We start from the raw sequence: 12,972 nt of genomic DNA on the forward strand, positions 1-12,972 counted from the left end.
GGTTGGAGGAGGCTCCAGAAATGGTCATGACCCTGGACAGTGGTTCTCCCTGACTTTAGAGGAATGGTCTCTCATGGATGAGCACTGGAAGAAGCTAGCTGAAGAGGAAGTGTGACATAGACCTCTTCCTTTGGTGTTTGCTTGTGGTCCCTTCCTAAAAGATTAATTTACTATCTAATGAAAAGGATGCATCAACATCTCCTAACTACTAATAGGAGAAGAGTGATGTTAAAAATATCTCATCATAAACAGCCCATTTTCTTATGACCAGAAATTCATTTTTCATTTTCTGAAAACAGGATCCTGGGTAAAGTAAGAAGAAAAAAAGGGGGGGCAGAAGTGCGGGGCAGGGGGTGAGGGGAGTCTCATAAATGCCTCCAGACTCTCGTTGCTTATCTCGTGGTGCTGCCCTCAGTCACTGCACAGCCGGACCTATGAACTATGGAAGAAATGGCAGAGAGAAAACAGCAGCCACCATTAAATTAAACTCCACGGAGTCATTCTCCAGCATTCTCTGAGAAGGTTACAGCCACGTAGCGCCTGCCATCTGGTAGCTGCTGATGGAATCATTACTTCTATGTGTTGGTGCCAAGATGAACTTTCAGGTCCGACGACAGAAGAGAGAAAATGCTAACTGTTTGCTTGCATGCTTTTGTTTTCCTATTCGGAGCTTAGGTGTCTCCTTGAATTCAGAAATTCATCAATTGTTCAGACATTGAATTTGCTACATTGCTGACTTTTGTGTTCTGTTTTGTTTTTCTAGAGGTTTAGGGGAAATTACTTTCAGGACGGAAGCCCCCACTGTCACCTGTGCTTGGTTAAGGACATGGTTATTCATGGGGGTCTTTGGAAACTAAAGTCACCCTTGTCAGTCAGTCAAAGAAAAAACAAAAAACACAAAAAACAACAACAACAAAAAAATCTTCCTTGCCCTTAAATAGGAGTTTTGTGGTGAGGGAGCTAGAAAGTCAAATATAAAAAAAGCATGTTCAGACAGACATCGGTCATAAGAAAGCTATGAGAAACTGCAACTGTTTTCAACATATGCTTGTAAATGGCTGTTTTTTCCAAAAATGCAACCCCTATAATGCTAGAAAGAAGAGACCTTAATGAATGAATGGCTCTAAAGTGCAGTCTATTATAATAGAAATAAGACACGGGAGAGTAAGGGCTGCCTTACTGAGGCTGTATCTGTGGCTGATTAGGTTTGGGTGCCTATGACAGAACCCTGTTCTCTGTGGTTTTCTCTTACCAGCGGCACTTTAGAGGCATGGGCTCTGGCAGGGAGGTTTAGGATGCTCAATCATGTCTTCCCTTTTGGTCTCCCTCATGTCCCTTCAAAACATAACCTTAGATAGAGCAGAAAAGAGTTTAATGCAGTCTAGGTGCCAGCTGACTACAGTTTTTAATTACAGTTTTAAATTAGACTAAACACCATGGGTAAGATTACAAGTGGAGCCGGTGTAGCGTGGAGAATAGTCTTTATGTGTGAAGTCAGAAACCAGCGCTGTAACCTGCTTTCTTTGGTGTTAATTGTTCTGCCAAATCTTATAAGAATGACTTCCTGGAAGAAGTGAATGTTAATCATGTTTTAGGCCTTAGGAAGGTTCGGGTATGTGGAGACAAATTAAGGGAGAACAGAGGCAGGCAAGTTATTGTTTTTGTTTTTCTCTCTGACTTATCTCTGACACCTCTTCCTGAGGCCCGTAGCCTGTGACTTTCAGAACAGGACACCTGCTCCCTTGGAGATCTAAAGGAGCCATCTCTGAAATGTGTAGGAAGAAGACCTTTGAGGCTTTTGCTTTTCTCAAAATTTTAATATTAAAGCAAACTAATAGCTTTGTAGAACATAGAGCTGTAACAAATTTAAAAGGAAGCAAACAAACCCTACTCCCCCTAGGAATCTGAAGAAAGTTTTGCTTGGGACATTTGATATATGTGTGTGTGGTGCTTCTAGCAAGCGTGAGGGGAGGTTGAATGTAATGAACAAGCCAAAGAGTGGCAGGTGACTGTGGCTCAGGCCAGCAGAGGTGCTGGTGTCAGTTATTTCCCAGAATACACTGGGGCTCAGGTCTGCTGGTAGAAATCTGGTATCTTTCTCAGGATATGCTAGGGAATTATGAATTAAAGCCACTGTCAGTCATGAAAATTCTCAGAAATCCCATGTCTTGCAGAATGAGTCTTACTTATAGCCCATAAGCACATCCTTTGGCTACCAGTATCTTCTAAAGGAAAATGATGCGAATAAACTCAGCCTGGCCTTGGCGTCAGCCACACGGTGGGTTATTTTGATTACTTAATTGTTAAAGCTCTTAGCTGAGGGGAAAAAAACGCACAAGCATTGCACATTATACTGTAAATTTGTTTTGTTGTGTGTCTGCATGTTGGCAGGATACTCCCTTTTTACTGCATACTGGTGTTCCGAGCGGAGGCAGTCAGCTACATCTGTGTCCCACAACCATCTCTAAATGGTTTGGTCTAATGGTGTTCAATCCGGTGTACCTAAAATCAATGGGAAGGGGTATATCTTAGCTACTTCTCTATCGCCATGGCAAAATACTAACACCAAGACAACTTATAAAAGAAAGTATTTTATTTGGGAGGCTCACGGTGCAGAGGGTCAGAGTCCATGACCATCATAATAGTGGCCATGATGGCAGGCAGGCAGGCATGGTGCTGGAGCAGCAGCTGGAAGCTGATCCACAATCCCAGGGCTGAGAGAGACAAGTTAACCAGGACTGGTGTGGGCTTTTGAAAGCCCTAAGCCCGCCCTCCACTGCCCCTTCCTCCCCCTCCCCCCCCCCCCCCCGACTGACAAGCATACTTCAACAAGGCCAAACCCTCCTAAGCCTTCCCAACCAGTTCCCCCAACTGGGGACCAGGTATGGGACCATCTGAGCCTATGGGGGCTATTCTCATTCAAACCACCACAGCGTATAATTAGTCGGGAAGGTGTAAATTATCAAAGAAATGGGAAAGTTAATGAAAGAGTATTTTGATTCCTGGCCCTTGTAATTATAGTGGCGGAGCTGGCTCTGCCCCCATGAAGCTCTTAACCCTCTGGGTAACAGACCTCCCTTTCGGTGTGTTGCTTCAAATACGTTTTGCCTGTTTTTGGAGTGAGAACTGGAAGGAAAATGCTAGGAGGAATAACTTCCTGCTTATTTGAACAGTGCGTACATTTCTGGGAAGAACGAAAAAATTGAGCAGTGTTCGAGCTTCTGCATTGAAACAGTGTCTCCTGTTGAGATTTGAATTTCCAATTTTTTAAAAAAAGATTTATTTATTTATTTTTCTTTCATTTTATGTAGATGAGTGTTCTATCTGCATGTACGCCTGCCCGCCACAAGAGGGCATCAGATCCCAGAATAGACTGTTGTGAGCCACCATGTGGTTGCTTGGAACTGAACTCAGGACCTATGGAAGAACAGACAGTGCTTTTAACCACCGAGTCGTCTCTCCAGCCCAAATTTCCATTTTTAAAAGTCAAATTGAAAGTAAATTTTGTAATAGATTAGGGATCTTTGCATCTGGTTGGATTAAAATAGTCCTTGAGAAGTGGCTGTAGAGAAAATTCTATAGTTAACTCAGCGTGTCATGGTGGATTAGACAGAGGACCAGCAGCCCTGGAAGCACCCTGTGCTGGCTGTATTGTGGGAGTGAGTTCTCAGGGACACATTTTCTTAAAAAAAAATTATTCAGATTACATCTCAATTGTTTTCCCCTCACTTGTATCCTCCCACCTCCTGCTTTCACCCTATTCCCCTCCCCTAGGTCTGTGACCCAGGTGGCCCTCCTTCTCCACTCATGGTCAGAGGCTATCTATCAGGTCTTATCATGGTAGCCTGCTTATCCTTTCTCTGAGTGCCACCAGGCCTCCCCACCATGGGAAAGTGGTCAAATAGGGGGGCAGCAGAGTTCATGTCAGGAGACTCATTTTCTTGTAGAACTGGGTGTGGTGGTAGGGCGTGCTCCGTTGGAAAGTCGAGAAGATTCAGTGAGTTAAGTCGTAATTGCCCTGGGACCAGTGAATACCTGGATCTCAGTCAGCATTCAGCTGTCTCTAAAAGCTGTGCGGGCAGTTGGTGGACATGCTTTACAAAGAAGGTAGGTTTTTTTCATAGGAATAATTTAGACTTGGGTATTTCTACTTAGAAGATTTTAAATTATGAGTTGCGTTTCCTTCATGGTTAGGGGGCTCTTGCACATTGAGTGAATCATGGCCAGAGTGCTCCCGTAGCCTATCTCTGCTGTCCCTCTCCCTACCTCAGTGTGTTTACATGCACATGCCAGCTCCATGTGGGCTGGGTAACCCTAAGTCACTAACCCTCCATGAGTGCTGGATTTATTGTCTTGAAATCAAGAAGTTGACAATTTAAAAAAAAACAAAGACTTTTAAAAGCATAATAATTTCTATTGATTATTTGGATGAAAAAGAAAATTAAAAAGCCAGGCACAGTGACACAAGTTTGTAATCCCAGCACTCCATGGAGGCAGAGGCACGGGGATCTCTGTGGGTTCAAGGCCAGCCTGGTCTACAAAGTGAGTCTAGGATAGCCAAGGCTACACAGAGAAACTCTGTCTCAAAAAAGCAAAAAAAAAAAAAAAAAAAAAGACTATTTAGGAATTTCACATAAGGCACCCTGATCACCCTCACTTCCCACTCCTCCCATGTGCTCCTCCCCTTATGCACATGCCACAAAAATATTTTTTAAAAGTTCAATTTGTGTTCTTCATATAGTCACTAGAACATGGTCAAATTCCTGTTGGGCAGCCCCTTGAAGAACAGTAAGTCCTTCCCCACCTGCATCCCCGCCAGCCCTCTACTGTAGGGAGCTGCACTTGAGCATTCTCATCATAACTGTCAAGAGTTCTCTTCGATGGCTTCCTGTCTAGGTTGTCACATTATATGGGGGTTAGTGGTAGAGATTGTCACAGAAGCCCCCCCTCTCAAAACTGTGAGTCTGTAGTCCCTGCTTTTTTACATTACATGGTGACGGCACACCCACCTGGCCTCTGGTGTCAGCCCGTGCCACAAACCTCAACATGATCTCTGGTGGCAGTATGGAGCATGGATATCAACATGGTCCCCAGTGGCAGCCTGGTCCATAGATATCAGCATGGCTCCAGGTGGCAGCCTTTGGTGGGAACTCAGGCCGTGGACATCAATACTTTGGCGCTAACAGAGGCTGCACCCTGCAGCAGGACTGTAGATCTAGACTTGCCTTGGTAGCAGCATGGGCCACACACAGATATCAACATGGCCTTAGGCAGCAGTATAGGCCATGTGCTTAAAAAATAATATAAATGCTTTGTTTAACAGTTGCAGGTCATCCCATGGGTTAAGTGGTGGACATCCAGGACCCAGCAACAGGGTCAGCACAAGCACCAAACCCCTCTTTCTGACTCCAATAGGCTGAGAACATCACCGTTTCTAATGGGGCCTTTGACGTTTCAGATGATAAAGTGGATGGTGTCACCAGTAAATTCCACACACACCTACATCCACTGTCCCTGGAAACTGGCCCTGCCCAGCACTTTGGTTACCCTAGCCAGCTTGTTGGGCTGTACATGGCTCATGTCCATGATGGTGGCTTTAAAGAGCAAAGACAAATTTTTATTTAAAAAGAAAACCAAAGTATAAGTGCTGTCTTCACCCCTCATCAAGGAAACCTCTTTGCAACAGATGGAGACCACTACAGAAACCCACAACGAACCAACATACAGAATTGTGGGGCCCAGTCCCAATGGGTTCATCTACAAGTACTCCCCAACATAAGGCTCATGGAACATTTCGGAAGAGAGGGTGGGAAGATGGAAAAAAATCAAAAGACCAGAAACTTTGGCGTAAGACTGTTCCTTCACTTATTCCCCTCCCCTATGACTGCTCCTGAGGGGGATTACCTCCCCCTGTATATGCTCATAGGGTATCAAGTCTCTTCTTGGTAACCTGCTGTCGTTCCTCTGAGTGCCACCAGGTCTCCCCCTCCAGGGGACATGAGAAAATGTGAGGCACCAGAGTACTTGAGAAAGTCATACCCCACTCTCCACTCAACTGTGGAGAATGTTCTGCCCATTGGCTAGATCTGGGTAGGGGTTTAAAGTTTTACGGCCTGTATTGTCCTTGGCTGGTGCCTTAGTTTCAGCGGGACCCCTGGGCCCAAATCTGCCTATCATAATGTTCTACTTGTAAGTGGGAGGGAGGGAAGAATGGGAGGATACAAGGGATGGGATAACCATTGAGATGTAACAAGAATAAATTAATAATAATAAAAAAAGACTGTCCCTTCACATCACCAGATGCTATACCCATAAAGTCTCACCATCATGATGGCCAAACTGTGAACTGAACAAGGAAGGCACAAAGGAACCAACATAGCAAACTGCATGGGAAAGCTGGCAGTGCCTAACCCTATGCAGAGAACTATAGGCAACCATTAAAGCTGCAGGTAGTTCTCCCTAGGGAGGAGCACGCTGAAGGCTGTCCATCCCAAATAGTCAAGCCTTGGAAACATACATTAAATAACATTATATGGACTCAACAGGAGACACTTGGGGAATATATGTACATGTCTATACATATATGCATACAATAACAATGGTTGAAAGAAGAAACCATGAAATTGAAGGAAAGTGGAGAGGGCTAAATGGGAGAGTTTGGAGGCACAAAAGGGAAGGAAGAAATGTTGTAAATCAAATATAATCTCAGAAATGAATGAACAAGCAACAAAAAAAAAATGTAAGATTGACTATGATCTTTTGACATTTTTTACCCTGATAAGAAATGTACATTTATTATCTCTGTCACTGTGCATCAAGTGTCAAACACTGTGCCCTGCAAGAGCACCTTGGTGGGGAGTCAAGTGGCAGTGTGAGGCTGCAACTGCAAAGAAACCTGTCCGGTCTTCTGTTTGTCATTTTTGTTTAAGATGATGCTTGGCTTGCACTTTCCAGACGTCAGAGGCAGTGATGAGAGGTTCCGGATGACACCCTTGTGAAGCCAGCAAGGCTTTCAACAAAACCCAGGATCTCTGATGAGCTCAAAGCTTCACTGTGGAGGGTCCAAGAGATTGGTAAGTCCCACAGTTCCCCTGGGTATGCTAATCACCGTTTTGCTTGCTTCACTCCTGATGCTAATTCCTCACGTCTGAGCAGGACCTTTAAGTTTATTAAGTATTTTATCTTTATCTTTATCTTTTTATTTTTTTTATTTTCTTCCTTTCTTTTCCCCAAGATGGGGTTTCTCTGTATAGTCTTGGCTGTCCTAGACTCACTTTGCAGACCAGGCTGGTCTCGAACTCACAGCAATCTGCCTGCCTCTACCTCCCGAGTGCTGGGATTAAAGGTATGCGCCACCGTGCCCAGCTCTGAAAGCAACCTTGTGAAAATGGTAGCAGGGAGTTTAAAGATGAGGAGCCCAAGACTCACAGTGGAGATGTGGATTATCCAAGAGTGTGGTTATTAAGTGGCTGCATGGCTGCACTTCTACCAAACATCAAAAGTAAATGTATAGTGAGTCCCTATTGTAGAAAAGATAGATGCCTAGATGGCCTTTCACCTTTTTCTCCCACCACAGACTTATTTTTAAACATAACTGCCCTTTCTTTATTAATTTTTAAATTAAAATATAATTTCAGCATTCCCTTCTTCCTTTACCTCTTTCCAAGCCCTTCCATGTACCCCACCACCTTCCATCCCTCTCAAAACCATGGCCTCTGCTTCTATAGCTGTTATTGTTACACACACACACACACACACACACACACACACACACACACACGCCTAAATACAGAGATACAACCTTCCCAGTCTGTATGATGTTACTTGTTATGTATGAGATTCCATAGCTGATCACTTGGCATTAGATAATGAATTACGGGCCTCTTCCCTGTGGAGAATTTTTCCACTCATCATTTCTTGGTTGCCTGTAGTTCTTTTTCTATGGGTGGGGCCCTTTGAGATTTCCCTTATCCATGTTAGCATGTCCACCAACATTGGAGTTCTCAGATTGTGACAAACCATGTTCTTAAACTATTTCATGTCACCACAATGTAGCCTTATTTTTTTCTCTTTCTCAGAGGTGAAAAAACTTCCATCTGGACTTTCTCAATGTGTTACTGAATAAATGTAGAAATATAGCTTTGGGGAATCCCTTCATCAACTTCTCATTAACTACCCATTGTGGCTACTCTATTTCTTGCTATGATTTTGACTATTACAGTGATGAAGCTACGGCGCGTTAGATTAAGTAAGATTTTATTGGAAAAATGAAATAGAATTAACATCTGAGGAAAAAAAAAACAACTTTCAAATTAAAGGGTCACAGTTCAAGTACTGGCTGGTGCCAGCCATGGATGGTGGTGTGACCAGACAGCCTAATTAACTCCCTGAATTCTTTTCCTTGTTCATAAAATAAAGTTGCTAAAGACTTCAGTGAATACTCTCCAGTTTCCCACAGAATACGCTGATTAATATAGCATACTTAACAATCACTGTTTGTACATCCTACTCCCCCAAGTCTGTAGATTTTGGGTCTAAAATACAGGGTTTTGTAGTTTCCGGGAGTTATTTCTCAGAATGATTATGCTAATCGTACCAGTATTTGTTTAGTTTAATGACTGATGTAAACTGATGTGTTGGTCTATCGCTGCTGCCGCCTTATCAGACCATCACAACTCCCATGGCCCAAAACGATAGCTTATTGCCTTCCCAGAGGACTGAGAAATGGGCCTTGCTGGTCTAAAATGTGTTCCTTTGCCGAAGCTGTAAGGAAGAACTTGTTCCGTGGCCCGGAACTGCTAGGGATAGCCACGTTCCTTTGCTTGTGGCTCAGCCCCTGCTCTATCTTCAGAGACACCGCACAACACTCCGCCGTTGTCCTCCGCCTTTCCATTTGTCCTTTCAGTTGAGAACCATGTGACTAAATTGGGCCCACCTGACGGTGATACGAGACAATCTCCTCAAGTCAAAATCCTTTCATGTAACACGTTGAAGATCCCAAGGACGTGGTTTGCAGACACAACATTTGCAAGAAGAGGGGACAGAAGAGGAGGGTAAAGGAGGAAAGGGGATGGGAAGACAGACCACCGAGAAGGAATGGTTATTTTAATGAATTATAGGCCTTTTTTTCTTCTTTAGAAAGACTTGTTAGATTAAATTAAGAAAAATTGCTTTGAATTAAACATGGGCTGGATAATGAGAAACATTTGGGGCAGCCGTGAACCTCCACAGGGTATCTATACACTGTCTGGAAACACTTAAGGTACAACACGCTTTTGATTTATGAAAGAAGATGATGTAGAGGAAACAAAAGTGCCTTCAAAACAATGTTTCCCAGTTTAAGATAAAAACTTGATGGGCCACTGTTACACCCATGAGCTCTCTTGCCACAGAGGTCATCAGCCTCCAGGGTTCCCAGCTGGGCAAGACCGTTGGCCACCCTGCTACCCACCAGCAGCCTGCACCACACCTCTGCCATTGGGAAAGCTGGCCAGCAGGAAGGAAGTTCCCAGTCAGGACCAACATCATTCTTCCATGGTATGTGACCAAAATGTGCGGTGTCCTCAGTGACAAGGCCTTACCATAGAGTTCTGGTGGGCAAGCAAGAGCATTGACAATAAAATGTATTGTTTTGAAGGAGTTTCTCTGACCCCTGACCAACAACTTGAGGGAAGGATTCCTATACACCTGGAATTGGACTTTTTATTTGCCGAGTTGGGCTTTTCACAGTACCATTATCCCTATATGGTGGTGCTCACATAGAGCCTTAGTAGTTGGGACACCGAGGCAGAAGGACTGTTAGTTTGAGACCAGCCCTCGGTCATGTACTAAGACCTCACACACACACATACACACACACACAACACACACATACACATGTTCTCATATACACATATACATACACAAACACAAGCACACACACATACATATATACATATGCATACACATACATATATATACACATACACATATATGCACACATGTACACACGTAGGCACTTAGACACATGCACAGCCATACACACCTAGACAGACACATACATATATACATATGCATACACATACATATATGCACACATATACATATATGCACACATGTACACATGTAGGCACTTAGACACATGCACAGACATACACACTTAGACAGACACATACACATATAGATACATGCCCATATATACATACACACATATATACACACATATGTACACACATATACACAGTCACTTAGATACAGACACACACACATACATACAAACACATATATAAACACACACCCAGAAACACACACACACACAGAGGCACCCAGACATACACACATACATGCATACCCAGACACACACATAGACACACAGACACACAGACATACATACTCACACACACAACTACACACACATACAAACACACACAGACACACATTCAAATGCACATATAAATACGTCTATAAAACTTTCATTTTCTGCCTTAACCAGTCAACTACCAATCCTAATTGTGTCAGGTCTCTTGCTATTCATCCAGTTTTCACTCCACTCTAAGCCTATCTGTTTTAAGATTAGAGAAAAGATTTTGGTCAATGATTTTTCCAATTTTGGTGGGAGTCTTCAACTCCTTTGAAAGCTAAGAACAACCTTGAAAAACTAATGGAATTTTTTTTTTAACACCTTGGTTGCCAAAAATCGAGTTATTACCTTCAATCCTTGGCTTACTATCATTTTTAAGTTCAAACAAATCTTTATTTTTCTTGGCTTTTTTTCTTCACTCTAGACCATCTCCCCATATGCACCCACCCTAATTTACTTAATACCTGTTCTTGAGTAGCTGTGAATTATTAAACATAAATAGTTGCTGCATACTCCACACTTCATCTATCATTCTTGATGACTTTCTGCATCTTCTGAACATGACCTGAGACACCAGAAGTCAAGAAGTTCTATCCTAAGTCTGTACTGATTAACTCAGTGAGCATTAGCTTCACGATACTACTTAAATTCAAATTAAATTACCTAAGATTATATTAAATTAAAATGTTCTCAATGACATTAACTTCAGTTCAAGTGCTTAATGGCTGTGCTTTCTAGCAGCTGCTGCTGTACTACACAAAACAGAGAGATGATGTGCCCATCGATGTGGAAAGCATTGTTGGACCAACCAGCCTCAGATTACCCACAAGAACTCTAACGTCTCACATATGCCACAGCTGACAACAGTGAAATTCTGATCTTGGCTCCTTCAAAGATAAACATGCTTCTGTGCTCCTTACACAAGCTTTGTTTCCATTAGTATTATTATCAGAGACAGTGAAGATCAGAGACTGTGTAGCAGCATCCCTAACAAGCCCAGCGTGGGCACCTATCCTTAACTAGCCAGCTTAAAGAACCAAATTAACAGCCAAAAACAGAGAAAGGAGGTCTAGGCAATGTGGCCACATTGGGACGAGGGACAAAATGTTCCAATGGCACCCCTAACAACCTCCACAAAGTCCATCTTTAAGGCTCTACCATAAAATTTAGCTTTGAATAGCATTGGGGCACATTGTGTGAAGCTGTGGCTCTGTATATTCAACTGTTGGTTGCTAAACTGGCAGAGGCTAAGTACTGGCCAGATCTTGGAATTGTTTTGTCTAATGCAGGTCACTGGTCTCGTATTTTATAAATATTCTTTTTTCTTCACTTGTCTACGGGTTTTAATGAAGAGCTGATGGCCAATATCTGGGTAGTAAGTAGAGGGAAGAGAGAGAGAAGGGGGGAGGGGAGGGGAGAGAGAGGGGGAAAGGAGACAGAGGCAGGGGAAGGGAGGGAGAGAGAGGAGGGAGGGAGGGAGGGAGAGAGGAGAGAGAGAGAGAGAGAGAGGGAGAGAGAATGAGAGAGAGAGAGGAGGGGGAGAGAGTTGAGAGTTCTGTGAGGAGTGAAACACAGAAATTCAGCAGTGAACATGGAGGTGAGCTGATGGACAGCACAGAGCGAGAGGTGGAGAGCTAGCCATGTGGAGGGACATAGTAGTGCAGGGATTAGTCAGGTTAAGCTAGAAAGCTACCTATAGACTGCACAGGGAACGGCATAAGCTTTAAAATATTAAAAAAGCCTCTGTGTCCTTATTATTTTTGCCTCTGCTGGGTCTGAGGAAGTCCCACTACAGAATAGAAAGCTAGAGCTATGCATGATTAGCCCCCTTCTGGATATGGTGTGGTTGCACACACCACTGACCCATCATTTTCTTGGTTTCATTCATCTGTAAAGGGTCTGCCAAGTTGTAAATCTCTTTCCTGGAGAGAAAGTTTCTTTCTCCAGAATGAGATTCCTGAGGAAATTCTAATTTCTTGGGGTCCATCGTTTCAATAATAATATTCTGACCATCACAGATGTGTTCATATGTGTCTTTTTAGGGTAGCCTCATTCGAGCCAGGCAGGCTGCTTACAGTGTGGGTGATTTAAGGCCATGCCTCAGGCATTAAAAATGCCTTTATGTGATGGATCTTCCTGCAACACCCAGGAGACAATTCTACCCGGGATTTGCATGTTGAGAGCACACGCGTCATGAACATTGTACCTGTTCTTACTGGGTGGTGGCGGCGCACTCCTTTTATCCCAGCACTTGGGAGGCAGAGGCCAGCCTGGTTTATAGAGTGATCTCTAGGACAGCCAGGGCAATGCAAAGAAACACTGTCTCAAAAAGCTAAAAGCAAAGCAAAGCAAAGCAAAACAACAACAGAAGACAAACCCTTCCAAAACTCGCTCTCTACCTTTTGGGTACAGGGTAGAATTACACTTCTTTTCCATTCTTTGAAACTGGACTTGACTATGAGAATAACTTCCGCTAATGAAATGTTACTAGAAGATAAATGAGTCTCTTCTAGAAAGAAGTCTTTAGAGCCAGCATGTAACGTATTCAGGCAGATCAGTCCTCCGAGCTTAGGGAAAAGCCCATACCTTCTTTAGGTGAATGCTAGGAGCCTGAAGTGGAAAGCTATTTCTGT

This window comes from Acomys minous, assembly GCF_964271855.1.
Source record: "Acomys minous genome assembly, chromosome: 4".
NCBI classification, from domain to species: Eukaryota; Metazoa; Chordata; class Mammalia; order Rodentia; family Muridae; genus Acomys; species Acomys minous.